The 19,119-nt window shown below is 34.3% G+C and overlaps 1 long non-coding RNA gene across 1 annotated transcript; it reads left to right on the forward strand.

Moving 5' to 3' along the window:
• The first annotated feature begins 288 nt into the window (after positions 1-288).
• LOC144844345 (uncharacterized) lies at positions 289-18,788 on the forward strand. The gene is made up of 3 exons (XR_013612423.1): positions 289-447; positions 18,373-18,569; positions 18,749-18,788. It is a non-coding gene; the product is annotated as an uncharacterized LOC144844345 (long non-coding RNA).
• Positions 18,789-19,119: the final 331 nt, after the last annotated feature.

Raw genomic sequence — 19,119 nt, forward strand, 5'->3', positions numbered from 1 at the left:
TTTGACCAAACATTACTACAGTAATCAAAACAAGGTAATACTATTGCATTAGCAAGTAGTCTTAAAGCAAAATTTGGAATATAATATCTTAATCTACGTATAATACCGATACGTTGTGATACTCTAGAAGCTACTTGTTCAACATGCTGTTTCCATGAAGATATTTAAAATTGTCAACTCTTTCGACATCATTGCCATTAATAGAAAGAGAAATATGGGTTCCAGAAGATCCAAACGATCAGTTCATGCCAACTCCTGACTCCAGCATTTATGGCGAGAACTATTTTGATCGCGATTGGCAGACTCTTTGGATACTTATACGTGGTAGTGACCCAATTGACATCATCACTACACCGGTTATAATGGTTGACTTTGGTGTGGCTCCTGTTGATGTTTTCTATGAAGAAGATCTTGTTAACAATCTTGCCAGTTTGGTATATATAATAAGTAAATAGCTTTCTTTAACCATATTAAAGTATCACATAATCTATCCAGATTTCTTCTTTTTTCAGTTTCATATGTTTAGAAATGAGTTGAATTTTATTTAATTACCTATTCTTTTAATTTCTAAACAATAATTAATATTTTTTCCTTACAGGCAATTCAACCCTTGAACATGATAAGTTAGTTAACCTTCAAGCAGAAATTGTTAATGCAGCACAAACCGGTACTTTGTACGAGAGTCTTGAAGTTGAGGTTATTAGCAATGACCGATCCTTCTCCCCCAGCTGAAGACCCAACAAGGGGTGTGAGAGCAACAAATACAACAGGAGGTCCAAGTACAGGCAATGCAACGTAAGTCACAATTTAAGAAGTAATGAGTTGAAGTAGAGTTTTCTGTAGAGTTACTGTAGTATAGAACTGGCTTGTATCGTCTTGTCCAAAGTCTTAAATTGTATTCTCATGTGTGGCGTGCAACAAACATAACCATAATGCCTATATCATTACAAACCAACATAACTAATTGGTTCACAGGTATTCTGAGAAGCAAGCTGAAGAAGAGGCATCTAGTGACCCAAAGCACAATGAGTATACGTTTACGGCTGATGCTATGGAGAACCATCCATTTGAGGTTCAGCCTTGCATCTCTATATTGGATACCAGTGTAGGTTTTAACACAATTCTTTCTAAACTCCAATATACTGTAGGCTATCAAGCTTTGGTAATACACCATAGGTTTGATACAAATATTCTACGAAAAAAAGGAATTATTCAATGATTTTTTGATTTTTTCAGGCTGAAATTGTGCAAAATCTGGGACATTCTTCACATCCATGGAAAATGCCCAGGAGTATCTGATGCAGAGCTCGTCAGCAACAACACTGTAGATATAATCCATGGCTGGGTCAACTTCACTGATCTTGCCATTAATCTGTCGGGAAGTGGTTACTTCTTTGAATTCAGCATTGTTTATTCCAACTCATCCACGCTAGAAGGTATCAACTCAACAGAGTTTTCTGTCATTGAGGGTGTTTTCCACATATCAATCGCAGATCAACAGTAAAAGTTTTGGAGAAATTTAATGTTCAGTTTAATCTAATTGAAGATACGGATATTGCAGAACATCTGGATTCCAAGGTTGGTGATTTTTTAATTAATTATAAGTCATTTTCAAATTGTCAATGCAGTTCTCTCTCTAATTAACCATCCATCTTCTATTTAATACTGCATTATAATTCAAAAATCACCATCAATTGTAGACTAGTGACGTATCCAATCTAAGAGCAACTTCTTTTTGAAGACTACAGTCCATTTCAAATATTCAATGCAGGTCTCCCTCTATTTAACCCACTACCTTCTATTAATACTTCCCCCTACCCCAATTTTAAAAGCATCTTCAATTGTAGACTATCGTATCCACTCTAAGAGCAACTTATGTTGAAGACTAGCCAAAAGTACCTACAAGTCGACACTCCCATAAAAATCCAATTACAGACTACTTTCAAATTTGATTTCATCGGCTGTATAAATCACCTCAAATTAAAGACAACCTCCAGAACAATTGGATAAATATTGGTCAAACATTGGTCAAACAAGGATAAATAAAATATTCTAGGCTTTTCCTTAGGCATTTTTTTTCTCGGAACTTACTTGTTTTGGGTTCAGGCAGTCTTTAATTTCAGTATTTTGCAACTTAATAACAAGTTGTGTTAAAATACTTCTATAAGGGAACATATTAAGTGGATTGTTTTTAATAACAGATAATGATCACAAATCACAGGAGATCAGTAAAGTGCTAGATATGCACAAGCATGTGATGCGGTATATGCCCAAAATAAAAAGCAGGCAGCAGAGACTTCGAGGCCACAAGAACAGCCAATAGCCAAGGACATATCAACCTTGAAGAATTATAATGTAATTGCTGTAGTTGCGGGTGAAAACGTTTTAAACACGGCACATCTTTTTAAAAAAAAATAGGCATTGTTGCTGGTACAATGCAAACTTCACTCTCACAAAGCATAAACACCTTAAAAACCAGAATCTCGCCAAAACCTAGATTATCTCAAAATATTTCCTGCCCTTTATATAGTCCGTACAGCTTATTACCCACACAGTACATATCTTTTACTTACCTGTTCTGCCAGTAGGTAATTGAAAAATCAGCAAATTTTGTCAAATTAACAAGTGGCAACACTTGTACAGGTAAGAAGAATAAGAAAACTTAATTTTTTTTAATTAATTATTTTATTGTGTTTTTGTATAGGAGATAACCCAGAAGCCTAGAAGTAGAAATGAATACTTTTACATGTAAGCTTTAATATAGTTTATAAACAAAGTATGTAAAATAAGAATACTTCTTTTGCTAATAGAAGAGACAATTCCAGAGTGCCATAAAATCAAGACCATATATTTGTTGGTTCTAAACATGGAAAAAAATGTTATGGTAGATCTTAAGTTCTTCAATGCAATCAGTGCAATCAAAGTACTTAATGTACAGATAGATATTAGGAATATATTAAATTGTTAACTTTTCATTTATTATTGATCAGCAGATGAAACTTTTAAAGAAGAAGGTAAGCTTATAAAACATTACTAATAAAAATCTATACCAGCTGGTGCTGAGGTGAGGTGAAATTAAGATTGACTCTTTCTATGAAGTTCTTTTTTAGTGTTAAAATTAATTAATCCATGTCCCATTTTCCATTCCAATCTGTCCCTGTGTCATAAGAAATGTTTAAGAGTTGTGCAACTGTAGATGCCGGAAATGGCACTTATCAGACACAAATTAGATTTTCGTAAACATTACATTCTTAACATTTTATTGTTGTTTATCAGCAGATGATGCTGATAGTTATGGACAACTAGAAATTGCCACAACATCAGGTAAGTCTACTACAATATTAGCAGCAAAACATTTGAAAACACAAATGTACAATGTATCAAGAACGAAAATGTATAAAATATTAATGTTATAAATTGTTTTTGTTTACTACTATAGGAGATGACCTATACAACCATGACGATCTCACAGGTAAGTTTATATTTAAAAAGGTTCGTTCTTCACATGCCAAAGAGCATTCAATTGGTTAAAGAGCAGTGCATATATATGATTAGACTGGGTTCCAGCCCGTAAATAGTAAAGATAAATAATTTGGCACATATGGTATGATAACCTACGTCATTCTTATCGGATGTTTGCGGGCATGCAAATCGATTTCTTCACATATTTCCCCAGTGCGTAAATCTGAGTATTATATTATACGTATAAAACGCCATATGTGCCAAAATTTACGGGCTGGAACCCAGTCTAATATAGGATGGATGTCTGAGGTTGTCATATGTACCTGTAGGCCTATACTTCTGTATTTAAGCATTTTAATTGGAATATTGTTGAACATTAAAGGGAAAGAGATCAATATAGTGTTATTTTTTAACAAGTACAGTACTACAGTAGTTATAAAATATGGGGCGGTTGTTGGTCGCAAATATTCAATTTCTCGATTCCAAGTGGATAGCTGTTATGTGACATCAAAATAGGACAAATACATCTGTAAGAGATGATAGAATAATTGCATTTTTGTTTTTCTCATTTTGCAGGCAAGAAAGAGGTAGCGAAATTGTTGACATCAAATCCTGGATTCTCAATTCAAAATTGGATAATTATAAGGATGAAAGTTAAGAATGAAAAAATGATGCTGATGAGTTTTTGATTTTAAAAGATTTGAAAATAGATATAACATAACGTATGTTAACGTTCTGATTGATATACTTGTTTTTAATAGTGTTACCATATCAATTTGTCAGGCTGTTGCAACTATGGGCGCGTTTATACAACACGCTATTACACGCATATTCAACACGCCTACGAGAAGTGTGTTCTATAACATCGAAGCGATTCCGTGTAATGAGATTTTAATTGCAAAAAAGGCTACTTGGCTGAATCCTAACATTTTGTGGATTCCCGGTTGCTGTTATTATTATAAATAATAGTGTAATTTGATATTTGGGCTACAATAGTCTATAGATTATAGCATGGATTAATTAGTTTAAACTAATTAATACATGGTTATATACTACAAGTTGATCAATTTGGAAATGTTTGCAATATTAAAAGTGTAATTTGATATTTGGGCTACAATAGTCTATAGCATGTATTAATTAGTTTAAACTAATTGATTCCGTAAATCTTCTAATTGTAACCCTGGGTTATTATTTTTTGATTGTTTTTTAGGGTGGGTTACTATTAGAAGTGGGGGGGGGGGGGGAAGGGGATTACTATTGGAGTAGTGGGTTATTATTACTAATCTTAAATTAGGCACCTGAAAATAGTAACCCACCCCAACTTTTCCGGTCAGCAAATCATAGAAAAATAATAAAACAGTACGAATAAATAAATTTGTTTGAACTTTATTTTATAAACTCAAAAACACTCAGTCCTCCCGAGATCAACATGCATTATCTCCTTATTTTCAAAATATTGCTGCATAATAAACGACCAGTCTTAATGTCATTTTTTCAATAGTTTTTGTGACTCTAATAATAACCTCCCCCATGGGTTACTAGTAGTAGTAGTGGGTTATTATTATAGATTGACTTATAAGTTGGGTTACTACTAGAAGGGGGGTTACTATTAGAGTGTGGGTTACTATTAGAATTGACGGTACATGGTATAATACAAGCTGATCAATTTGGAAATGTTCACAATATTAAAGTGTAATTTATTAAGTTATTCAGTGATTAAATATTTCAAAGTATTTCAGCTAGAATGTCAATGTTTCTAATTTATTTTTCTTTACATTATGATCATTTATTTATACATAAAAATCATCACATATAAGACAAGAACAATTGTCCTGTAATTGATCCTGCTGGAGATAGATTTCATACATGTTAAAAACGTCAAATGTTTTTAAAAAAATTACCGGTATGAATATGAAAATATGAAGCACAATTAGTGTAGTATGTTCCTTAATAAAATTCTTAAAATTAATACTGTAACAGACTGAAATTAGGAACTATCCAGTGTATGTTAGATTCAATTAATAGTATTCCTAACACAGTACATTACTGTAGCAGCTTTGAGCGAGTAGCCAGATTTCTAATTCTTACATGATTGTACAGTAGAACAAATCATCAATAAAATAATCCAATACTTTTACTGGATTTGGACATCAGATGAATCTCTGATGAATCTAAAGATGTTAAAAACCACATGGACAATTGTTATTTAAATATTTTCAACGTCATGACAATACAAATTACATATTTAGAATATGACATCAACTAAGAACAATATAGCCATAGAAAATGAGAAAAACTGCAACCAGCTGCCCAAGAACATTTACTCCATCAACACATCAGACAATAGGCCTATATGAAAAGGAAAAAGACATTATTAATGTTAACACAACGAGTAGCAGACAACATAACTCTTTTGGGATCATTTCAGCCACCAGTTATTGCGGCCGTCAGTTATGCCAGTACATTTTTTTTTTAAATTTATTTTACATGTGCCAATAAGTATGTGTGATTTTTATAAATAAAGTTGTTTTGTTTCCGTTTTGGTTTTATTCTGCAAATTGTGGTTTTTTAAATGTTGGAAATTAGTTTATTTATTATTAGTTACCATTACCAATATTAATAATTAATATTCATTTTATCGATAACAGGATTATGGTTTCTGTATCAAGTTATAAACTCCAAGTGCATAAGAAATGAAGAAGTACAATTAAAAAAACGGGAAATATTGTGTTTATGAGATGAGCCTTTGTTGTTTGGGGTATCATGTATAATAATGATATGCAGAAATAAGAAAAGACGTAAACAAAAGAAATATACGATTAATTATTATAATTAATCATTAAAACTAGATGTTAGATTAGTAAAATTTGTTTTGTATTAAGACACATTGATTAGTATTTATCGGCTGTTTAATAATTAATTAATATTTACTATATTCATAAAAACATTGCGCGGCTGATACTTGACTAGATACTAAACGAGTTTAATGGCCATTTAGTTCTGTGTTTATTTATGGCTATTTGGAGGCCTCCTTTTGTTTGGTGCGCATACAAAAGTGGGCCCGATCATCCGTTTAACACCCATACGCGAATCCTGGGCGAATATCTACTAGGCCTATTCTAGGCCTATACCTAGCTAGGCTTAGGCTAGGGCCTAGCCTAGGCCTACCTAGCTAGGCTTAGGCTAGGGCCTAGCCTAAGAAAGATAAGCTAAATAGGCCTAGCTAGGCCCCTAGGCTAGTTATTTAATTTTGGCCCTAATTAATAAATAGCGATATACAGTGTACTATGCGGCGACTATAATAGGCTAGGCCTAACCTTTTAGCTTAGCTGACTGGGCCTATGCAACTAGTTTTTAAAATTGGTACCAACTCACCTCACGCCCAGCCAGGCGGCAAAGGCCGCATCACTTAGACCTAGGCTAGGCCTTCTAGGCCTAGAATAGAAGACACCGACAACAAATTAAAAGACATGCCTCTAGGACCTAGAATTATTTATAAATTTGGTGAAACAGAATTTAACCATTTAATTATTTTGTTTTATATAAATTGTAGCCTTAAGGATTGACAGAAAATAAACTTAGATAGGGGTCAATCGGTTGATTTTACTTCCCTCTTTTTAGTGTAAAATGGCCTTAAGGGTAATAATATTAACTCCCCTTAGCACAGCGATTGTGGTATGAAAACGTTAAGGGGAAAGACAAAAAGGGTTATATCTGCCATTTTACCTACAAAATAAAAAAAAAGTTTGTATCGTAATTTGAATCATTAACATTATGTTGAAACGCAAAATAGAATATATTTTAGCCGATATTTTGGTTTAAAACGGTTGGAATACCATCTTTCCCACTACACCTAGTACAAACCCATTTGCATAACAACGCCGACATACCACCAACGATGAGATATAAATTCTTTTCTAAACACGTAACGAAGAGAACTATAATTCCTTTTTTTCTGACTTTCAATTGTTAGTCACTCGCGGCGGTCAACGCGCCACACTGTTGAATTTTGATGTTGTTAATCTTTTACATTATATTATCCTAAATTAACCTGACTCTCTAAATATCTCTCTTTCAAAATAAAAGAAAAGCATTTTATATTTATTTTAAAAAAAAGAAATCCGTAGAGATTCGAACCCCAGCCAGTAGAGCTGAGAGAATTCAATCCAAACGATAGTTACTAGAGCACTACCCGTTATGCCACAATGTACACGAGTAATAAAAGGTGACAATAGTATAGTCTTATACGCGCTTCATATTACGTCATTCTAATCGTTACGTCATAAATTTGCATATTCATGACGTAATTTTGAGGAAACGAATCTAGTTTTAACCTTGCTATTAACCAGAGGGCCGGATAGCTCAGTTGGTAGAGCGTCGTGGAACACGATTATCGTGGGTTCAAACCCCATGCCGGTCGGTGGAAAAGAGTTAAAGCTATGCGAGCTTCTGTGTTTGGGGTTCACAGATTTAAACGTCCCCCTTTCCACCACACATTATGAGGCAATAACATCAAAGCATCTGATGTGTGGTACCCCCAAGGCTGTGAGAGAGCCTTACCGTGCTAGAGGCAAGGGAGCACACCATCATTTTTTTTTTGGCTTCCCGCCTCTTTCCGATCTCGTAAATTTTATGTTTGGCGCCCTCAATTTTAAGAACACCTAAGTTATGTCAGAAAATTAGGAACAAATAAATAGAAATGTGTAAAGATGCCGATGCCTAGCTTGGCTAGTGTATTCTCTCTATTTATTTAAATACATATGCATTATTGTAATAAATAATTTCACAATTTCTGTGTGAATTATTAACTTTGAACAAACGAACATTATTCCAAACCATGTACTACATTTTACTGTGTTTGATCATGAATAAATGAAATGAATTAAGTGAATAATTGATCATGAGAAATCAAAACAACTGATACAATGAATTAAATGATGAACAACAGCAGCCATCCAACCAACCCATTGATTGCTACTCCTCTACAAATATTGATCAGTTGGTATGCCGTGCGTTATTATGCAAATGAGTTGGTGCAGGTGTAGTGGGGAAGATGGTATTGTTATTCATTGCGGTCAACACGCCACTCCGGGCGGGAACCTAGCAGATCCCCTCATTTAGTTTGAAAGAAATCTCGAAAAGAAATCCATCTGGAAAAGATCTACACACATGTTCTAGCTATTCCAAATCCATTATAAAAATAATACCATTTATAATGCAAATGGCGAATGTAAAAAAAACAGACGTTAAGGCGAAATCGCAAAATTATATTTGTTGACAAATGTTATGGACATTTTAATTCACGTTCATTCCCGTGATATAGTATAGTTTAAACTACACACTGTTCTAGCTATTCCAAATCCAGTATAAATTATAATACCATTTATAATGCGATGTAGGCCTAGGCCTAGGCCTAAATGGCGAATGTTAAAAAAACAGACGTTAAGGCGAAATAGTAAAATTATATTTGTTGACAAATTTTATTGAAATTTTAATTCACGACTGCTTTAATCTCACTCTTCCCTGATATAGTGTAGTCAAAACTACTATCACACATGTTCTAGCTATTCTAAATCCACTAAAAAATAATAATACCATTTATAATTTGCAATGTAAATGGCGAATGTTAAAAAAACAGACGTTAAGGCGAAATAGTAAAAAGAGCTGTCCCCAATTAAACGAGGGGTTCTACTATAATATAAATGTAGGCCTACACTATAATAGCTTATGAGAAGAAAAATTTACTACACAAATGTTATAATGTAAAAGAAAAATACTAGTATCAAGTTTTTAAAAAAAAATAACTTAGGCGCACTTTTAGTAAAAAAAATGTTGTAAATGTATAGTAGAACCATAGGCATCATATTTTGAAAAATAAAAAATGTCCAAATCATCTAAAATTCTAGTAAATTACCCAATTTTTATACTAAAGATAAATAAATACATATAGAATTATTGTACCAAATTTGAACAAAATTGAAGTTGGTTAAGTATTTTTCCACGATGGTTTTTGAATGATGTTTTTACAGTTTAAAATAAATTAAATACTCTTTTATGAGTGGAACACACTTATGCTATTAAATATTAAAATGTAATGTAATTATTAGTCATTAATTAGATATTACTTAACTTTTTTTCCCCGTTATTTGAAACCTACGTGAAATAATAAGAGAGGACGCTGTTTTACTGGTAATAGATATGGTTATTATGTGTTGTATTCTTCCGCTCGAGTATTCTTTAACCCCACAGACTACATCGCCCAGATAAATAGCGAGATCCTAAATATTTTTGTATTCTTATACTATAGGAAAGATGATTCCATTTTGCTAAAGGAACCTTTAGAAATACAATAGCTTTATTTCTTTGCAGTTTATTCAACAAGAAACGGAAACTAAATATCTAAATAAAGTATAGACATAATGAATTAAATTAATAAGTACTTTTAGTACGAGAAAATGTATTATCAATGGGCAAAATGTGTAGCATTGATGCCATAAAAAATAAATTGACGAGTATCGGTAGCCTAAATATGTAGGCTTAGCTCGTGGTTCAGTGTAGCGGAGGAAATTCACTTTAGCTGCGTATCCTTATTACCACAACGCGAGAGAAATTGGCCTAACGGGTAGGCCTAGGACTTGTAGTGTGGGGGGCCTAGAAAGTCAAGCAGAGTGCCTCGGCCAACCTACGTTCCGATCCCTAGTAGGTAGAATGTTAATTTAGACCAGGCCATTTTTAAATAGGGCTGTATAGCGGAAATAGTTCTGGTGGTTCTACTTATATTTATTTGTATTAAATGATTTACCAAATCCTATACTTATACTACCTTAACAGAAAAATTAGTAATAAACTAATATACTTCTACGGGAAAATATTTTATATCGACGGGGCAAAAAATATCTGCATTCCGAAACAATAAGTTGACGAGTCTCAAAAATTGTGGGCCTAGCCTAGGCCTAGCTGGCCTATCCGTTGTATTGTATTGTATAGCAATACACTTCTTTTTATACTTAGCTAGGCCTAGGCCCCTAGCTAGTAGTTTTTTTATTGGAATGTGGAAGGATGTCTTCGTATCAAATTAGCTTTGGATACAAATTGGTTTTTTTAAGGTAAGGTGGTTGCAACAAGAATAGGCCTAGGCCTAGGCCTAGGCCTAATCATAATAATAATAGGCCTAGGCCTAGTATTAGCTCTAGGCCTACTAGGCCTATAGTCTATTATAGCTCTAGGCCTAGTTAGGCTAGCTAGGCCTATATGACAGATCTGTTTTCTTCTTCTTTCTTTTATGGGAATGGGTTAGGCCTATAAGGCCTAGCCTAGCTAGGCTAGTATTATTACTATAAAGGCTATATCGTTTTAGTCTAGTATCAAGCTAGCCTAGGCCGAAGACCCTATATTCAATTAGGCCTAGCTTAGATATCAATTGGTTTTTCTGTTGACAGCTTTCATTCTAAAAACTAGGAAATGTAATTTTGGTTTAAGGTTTATTTTTTTTAGGCCCAGCAGGCTAGCCTACAAGCTGGGACCTATCATCCTAGTATTGGCCTAGCCTATATACCAATACCTAATAAATACAGTACAATCTATCCGCATGTCCTATATTAAACACCAAACCAAAGACTATTCAGGGTTATATGTAACAAATACGATGTAAATAGGCCTATATGCTTTTTATAAATCAACTTCAGTTCCAAAAAGTCAATATTTATATAGTTAAAAACAAGGAATATTTAAATAACGCTAACTGTTACGCCGTACACATCTTTTGATCGATTCAATAAGCAATATTTTATAATTCGAGATCTGTGCTGACTTGTCTGTGTTCTTGAGTGATTCTTCAGACAAGACATAAAGTTGTTGGGTCACTGTCTGTACGACCTAATAATTAATAATTAATTAAAAAATTAGTAGAATTGTTATTGTTTCTTCAGAAGAAAAAAATCTCAAAATGACCAACAGAAGACGACTGGATATGTGTTTTGAAGCATCACATATTAGAAGACAAGACCCAGATGGACATTTACTGTATTCTATTTGAAGGAAAAGGTAATCTTATAATAGGCTTACTAATATTTTATGCAGTGTAGTGAAATTCAGGCATCACTGCATCAGTGGAAAATTCAGAATGTTAACACCAGACCATGATTTACTGGCTAATTGTTAAAAAGTGATATATTGTGATATATGCAGTAGTTATTTGAAAAAAACCATAAATCATTAATTAAAAATACTGTTGCAGCCAATGGCGCAATTGCAGATAATTCTTCTTTTTATAAAAAAAAGTGCAAAAAAGAATTATAAGGCTTCCATTTCAGCAGGGCTTGATTTTTGTTTTTGTTGTGACTAGCCCACTGGGCAAGATAACTTAACTTAATTATATTAAGCCTATAGTTTAAGTAAATGCTAAATTAAATTATAAATAAACAACTATAAAATAAAATTATTTTTAATTTACACTAAAATATGTTTTAATGTTAATAATAAATTAAGTACAAAGTACTGTAAAATATTTCATCCCAATTGTTAATTAACTTAATCAACGGGTAAGTATAATGTTCCCTTAGGTTGCTTTCTTGGATATTGGAGGAGTTACTGTAGAAGGTCCAGCGGTTGTATACATTTCATAATGGCTTCAGTCCTGCTATCGGGATGTTTGGTACTTCAGGACTAACAATTCAGGATAATGTAATTCACCACACAGTTGGAGCAGGTAAGCAATGCCAAAATACTTCTCTTTCCCTTATATAGTAACTTACATTTTAGATTAATCTGCTGTTCTGTCTTTCCTGGTACATATCAAGACCGCTACAATGCTGAGGATATATCGTGGCCAGCAGGTATTGAAATTGAGAGCTCCAGAGATGTCATCCTACAAGACAACACTGTGGTAGGCTCTGAGATGGTGCTGTACCATGTCAGTGGGGAGATTGTGACGTTGAAAGTCAATGGAGCAACAACGAAGGCCATACTTCTTTGCACGGTGTTCATGACGAGGGATGGTCAGAGAGACTGCACACAGATTGCCAATTTCTTCATCTGGAAGAATTGGGATTATGGAGTCTTTTTCCAAATTTCGAGTTCCGTTGTAAATGACTGATCTTGTTCTTGCTGACAACAACATCGGGGTGATGCCATTTGTCATTGAACCATCTTCTCTTAGTCATGAAGCTGTTGATAAGTATGTGTGAGAATGGACGTTTATAATTGGTACAAGCCTGTTCTTTGATTGCGATGAGTTACAGGTATTCAATTCAATTCAATTCAAAGTAACATTTATTTTCTTCAAATAAACAGTATACAAAATTGTGTAAAGAAAGGTAATATGAATGAAGAAGGCATGTTCAAAAAAGCAAAAAGCTTGTGGCAGACATGCCCAAACAAAGACAAGATTTAAACAACACGGAAAATAAATAAATTAACATAACTAAAAAAATAATTTAGGTATAAATTAAGAATTCATTCGTCTTCTTGTTACTCATCATAATAATTATTATCATAAAATGTAATATAATAAAAATTAATACTTGGATGTGAAATATCTTTTAAGTTTAAATGAAAAGCTTTTCTTAGATACAGCATCTTTAATATTTGAAGGTAGTTTGTTCCATAGTTTAGGTCCACTAAATCTTATGTTATATTGAAATGATGTTTTTTTATGAAGAGGGATATGCATATCCTGTACAGTTCGAGTTCTATAACTGTGAAAAGATGCGTTTGGTTGGAATAAATTTGTAAATTGAGGTGGGTTTAAGGAGTTAATCGATGAGTAGAGAAAAGTACACTGTTGATGATAGTTTAGGTCTTTCAACTTTAAAAGGTTTAGGGAGGAAAATAAGGGATCTGAGTGAGCTAGTGGTGGTGCACCTGATATTATTCGAACTACTTTCTTCTGTTTGATAAATAATCTGCTAATGTTGGACTCATACGTGTTGCACCAAACCACATTGCAATAGTTTAAATATGGTAAAATAAGAGTACAATACAAGGTATGAAGAATGTTTTTGGGAAGAAAAGAAGACAGTCTAAAAATGATACCAATATTTTTGGATATTTTATTTTCAATTTCTTTAATATGTTGCTTCCAAGTGAGACCTGAATCAATGGTGACACCAAGAAATTTCGTATTTTCAACAAGTGGAACAATATGTTCATTAATTTTAATATGTCTATCATCAAGATTTACAGGTTTGCGAGTGTTTCGAAACAAAATAGAACAGCATTTCTTAACGTTAACGGAAAGTTTGTTTGCTCGGAAATATTCACACACTTTAGTCAGTTCCTGGTTGACAACCGCAAAAAGTGACTGAATATTTGGATTGGTATAAAGGAGGGTAGTATCATCAGCATAGAGGCAGAAAGAAAATAATTTGGAGGATGAACAAATATCATTTATATATAAAGAAAATAAAAGTGGGCCAAGCAGTGAACCTTGGGGGACTCCACATGATATTGGTGTAAAATGAGAGGTAACATTGCTATATTTAGTACATTGAAATCTATTTGACAGATAACTTTTAAATAGATCATGTGCAGGTCCACGAATTCCATAAATGAATAGTTTAGATAAGAGAATGTTATGATTGATAGTATCAAAAGCTTTTGATAGATCAATGAATGTTCCAATAGCAAAATGGTTTTTTTCAAATGCATCCACAATACTATTAGTAAGTTGTAAAAGAGCCATTGAAGTATCATATCCTTTTCGAAAGCCATATTGATGGTCAGAAAGAATATTGTGTTTTAAAATAAATTTGTATGTCCGATCATAAATGATGCGTTCAAACATTTTGGAGAAAATAGACAGAATGGAGATAGGACGATAATTGCTAACATTAGACTTGACTCCAGATTTATAGATGGGGGTTACTTTTGCAAGTTTTAATTTGTTTGGAAACACTCCTTTAGACATAGACAGGTTAAAAATATAGCAAAGTGGGTGAGAGATAAGGCTACATGTTTGCTTAACTATATTAGTACTAATATCGTCAAAACCTGGAGCCTTATTATTGATTGCAAGATTGCAAGGTATGTAAAAGCATGACATAATCTGGTCCTTACTTGGACAAACCTAGTCCTTACTTCGACAAACCAACAACTGCCATTGTTTGAGTTCTATTGCAGGAAACGCATACTCATACTGTTTACACATGAAGCTGAATGCTTATAGGTACAAAGAAGGTAGCAGTCAGAGACGAGAACAGGGTTTACATACATAATTATACCTAATTTAGGGTAAGTACTAATAGTATTTATCCTATATATCTACGGACCGCTTGCATTTATCCAAGTTACGTTATTGTAAATCATTGTGTATCTTTACTTGCTAATTGCATTATTCTCATCAACCAAGTACACTTTCTGTACCTACAATACTTTTCATTTAATCTTAACACTACAGTAAAGTTAAAAAGACCCCCTTCCCTACGTTTTTTAGATCTAATTTAAGGTCACAAACTACAATTAATGTAAAAAAAATATTATATGGTAACTTTTTTGTCTTTAAATTGTTAAAAATGTGAAAAATAAGTTGATTCTAGTAATTTTAGCGGCCCGCTATAAATCCCAAAATGCATTGCGTGCGGATTGATATTTTTGTTTTTCTTCTGTAATTCACCCACTTTTTGATTGATCGTGAGGCCAAAACAAATGGAAGACTCATAAATTTTCACCGAAAATACCAGGTTTTCCCCATTTTGTATCAACGGAGTCTGGCAAATATAGAAAGACAATTAATGCAGCAACTATACAACGTCAGGCTAGGTATATAACTAGCATACGATATTCGTACGTTACCGATGTTTACCGGCTAGGCCTACAAAACTCAGCCTATCTAGGCTAGACCTAAAGACTGCCTACGAGAGGTCATTCGCCGCGAGCTACATAGGTAGTGCATTGTTTCTCACTTTTTATCATAATTTACCATAAAACGTACATTTAAGACAAGGAATGACCTTGTTTAATGTTTTTAAAGTAATATATATGTATTATTTTTACAAAACGTCACAAATTGAAGGGAAGGGGTCTTTAATCCTTCTGAGTGCGTGGAGATGGATTGTGATGCATTTAAGAATGCAATGATCAGAGACGAAGATGGTGGAATTCTAGTAGGATCACGGCCTGGTTATGTTATTCCTGATTCTGCATACGAGTGGGATAGAGATCCGAGACGTGGACTTAGAATTATAGGATTATAGAATTTCAAACATGATGGTTACAGACATCAATGGTAGTAAAATCTTTTATCTAATCTGCTCTTTTCATTAAGGTATCATTGGTACAGAAGACTGCATATGGCATGAATCTTGGCAGGCTTTTGAATGCTATGACTACGATTACGCTATGCTGATTATTGAAAGTCTTGATCCTGACACAAGAATTACGACGTCTTCACCAATCGTCATTGTGTCTAACGGTTATGTTGATTTGATCAATGGACCACAAGATCACGGCTGGTGTCATGGGTACACATGTCAAGAGCGCATCAGCACATTTATGTCTATCGTTGCAATTGGAGAGACTTATGAGATGTATATGAGAGTTCAACGAATCCTCAAACGTTATGACAGCTCCAGATCAGAAAATAGTTGTCGGCATCTGGTATGCCATCCTCAACGCTTAGATGTGTACCATCAAGGTCACTATGTCATGCCAAATAACAGGCAGCTGGATGGAGATATGTTCATATGGGTTCCAGAAGATCCAAATAGACCAGACGATCAGTTCATGACTCCAGCATTTATGGCGAGAACTATTTTGATCGCGATTGGCAGACTCTTTGGATACTTATACGTGGTAGTGACCCAATTGACATCATCACTACACCGGTTATAATGGTTGACGTTGGTGTGGCTTCTGTTGATGTTGATGACTTCTATGAAGAAGATCTTGTTAACAATCTTGCCAGTTTGGTATATATAATACAGTAAGTAAATAGCTTTCTTTAACCATATTAAAGTATCACATAATCTATCCAGATTTCTTCTTTTTTCAGTTTTATATGTTTAGAAATGAGTTGAATTTTATTTCATTGCCTATTCTTTTAATGGGTGCAGGTCAAGTCGGCCCCAAACCGTCTCAGCCAAAGTCAAATCGGCCCCACGTCAAGTCGGCCCCAAGTCAACTCGGCCTCAAGTCAACTCGGCCTCAAGTCAACTCGGCCTCACGTCAACTCGGCCAAAAACTAATCGGTCAACTCGGCCACAATAAAGTATGGAACGCAAAAAGTGCTTAATATTATTATGATTATTACTATCCACGCTTTAAAAAAAATGAAGAAATAAGAAAAATACTCATATAAAAAATGATCTCGTTGCCGATATGAATAGAAGTACCCGCGTGTTACAAAAACACGTGCAGGTACAGCATTTTAGTAAATCGAAGACGTAGGCCTACGTTCCACCATTTGGCCATAGAAAACATGATCGTAAGTAGTATATGGAGTAAACCAGGCCTAAATATAATTTCATACCCCCAGGGCAGAAGTATTCCAGGCCCATATGGAATGTCATATCCCCAGGGCATATTTCATATTTTCTATTGTTTAATTTCCTGCTATTGTATTATTAATTAGTGAAAGGTCATTCTTTGTTGGGGTAGGGGTTTGTTATTGTTATTTTGGCGGGGTTTTCGTTTTGGCCTGGGTTATATTTGTAGTTAGTGATGAATTTGTATTTTAAAAAATTAATGAAGGTAATTCTTTGTTTGAGGATTGCTATTGTTTTTTTTAGGCGGTTTGACCATTTGTTAATTGTTTGTTTTCCGGTCAATCGTTTACCATGACACGTGCGAAACACGTTTTAGATATCCTCACACAATAACTCATAAAGATTTTCTGAATTAGTCAAGGTATTTACGAGAAAGTAAACAAAATGTCTATACCGTGGTAATGAATATTCCTCGTGCATATTCAGCTCGCTGTATACGGTAGCGTTTGTAACATACTCTTTATCCAAAACCTCCTGATAAAAATAATCAATCTGTTCTTCTGGAGATTTCATTAAACAGAAGTCATGATCTTTTTGACCAGGTCTATCAAATTCGCATCCATAACAAGCCGCTTTACTTAACATCCAACACTTGTTTAACACTTGAGAAACAAACACTTTGAAAAACGTTTTGGCGTGCCTCGTTTTTGTCCATGATTTGCGTTTTTAAAAAAAGGGAATCCCCCGGTCAGCGAAAACACGTAGCAGTTGTAGATATCGAAATAGCTACCAAACAAAGGCGCAGGGAGGCGCAGCTACGAATTGGTTTCAGATGTTGTCGCCTAATCAAATGGATATGCATACACTGAAAAAATCTACGCGTGATTCAACCATATAGTTAACATTAATATTTTATACCTCAATGATTCAACCAAACAATCTAATTACTACACCTATAATAGTTCATGTCCTCGCATATCGGACATGATTGAATTTTGACGCACGAACGAACATAGTTTAGTTTAGTTATAATGGGAAAGTTTAGGCTATGCCTTTTTAAACCCCATATCAACTACATCATCATTATTGGGCCTACAATGTGTTCCTATTTATTATCCAAATGTTCATTGTAATAAGTAGTAATGATTGCTTATCATTCTTATTTTTGTTGCTAAATGTATCATTGTCTAAATATTAATATTCATTAAAAGTCAGAATTATTCATAGGTAAAAAAAATGTGAAGAAATATCAATCCCCTTCCTTTGCACTTTTTGCGTTCCATACTTTAATGGGGCCGAGTTGACCGATTATTTTTTGGCCGAGTTGACGTGAGGCCGAGTTGACTTGGGGCCGAGTTGACGTGGGGCCGAGTTGACTTGGGGCCGAGTTGACCTGGGGCCGACTTGACTTTGGCCGAGACGGTTTAGGGCCGACTTGGATCGAATTCCTTTTAATATGTAAACAATAATTAATATTTCTTCCTTACAGGCAATTCAACCCTAGAACATGATGAGTTAGTTAACCTTCAAGCAGAAATTGTTAATGCAGCACAAACCGGTACTTTGTACGAGAGTCTTGAAGTTGAGGTTATTAGCAATGACCGATCCTTCTCCCCCAGCCGAAGACCCAACAAGGGGTGTGAGAGCAACAAATACAACAGGAGGTCCAAGTACAGGCAATAAAACGTAAGTCACATTTAAGAAGTAATGAGTTGAAGTAGAGTTTTCTGTAGAGTTACTGTAGTAAAGAACTGGCTTGTATCGTCTTGTCCAAAGTCTTAAATTGTATTCTCATGTGTGGCTTGTAACGAACATAACCATAATGCCTATATCATTACAAAACAACATAACTAATTGGTTCACAGGTATTCTGAGAAGCAAGCTGAAGAAGAGGCATCTAGTGACCCAGGAGTAGAAATCATCTATCAATTCTCAAGCACAATGAGTGTACGTTTACAACGGCTGATGCTATTTGAGATTCAACCTTGCATCTCTATATTGGATACCAGTGTAGATTTAACACAATTCTTTCTAAACTCCAATATAGGCTATCAAGCTGTGGTAATACACCATAGGTTTGATACAAATATTCTACGAAAAAAAAGGAATTATTCAATGATTTTTACAGGGTGAAATTGTGCAAAATCTGGGACATTCTTCACATCCATGGAAAATGCCCAGGAGTATCTGATGCAGAGCTCGTCAGCAACAACACTGTAAATATAATCCATGGCTG

Source organism: Antedon bifida, chromosome 6, assembly GCF_963402885.1.
Source record: "Antedon bifida chromosome 6, ecAntBifi1.1, whole genome shotgun sequence".
In the NCBI taxonomy this organism is placed as follows: domain Eukaryota; kingdom Metazoa; phylum Echinodermata; class Crinoidea; order Comatulida; family Antedonidae; genus Antedon; species Antedon bifida.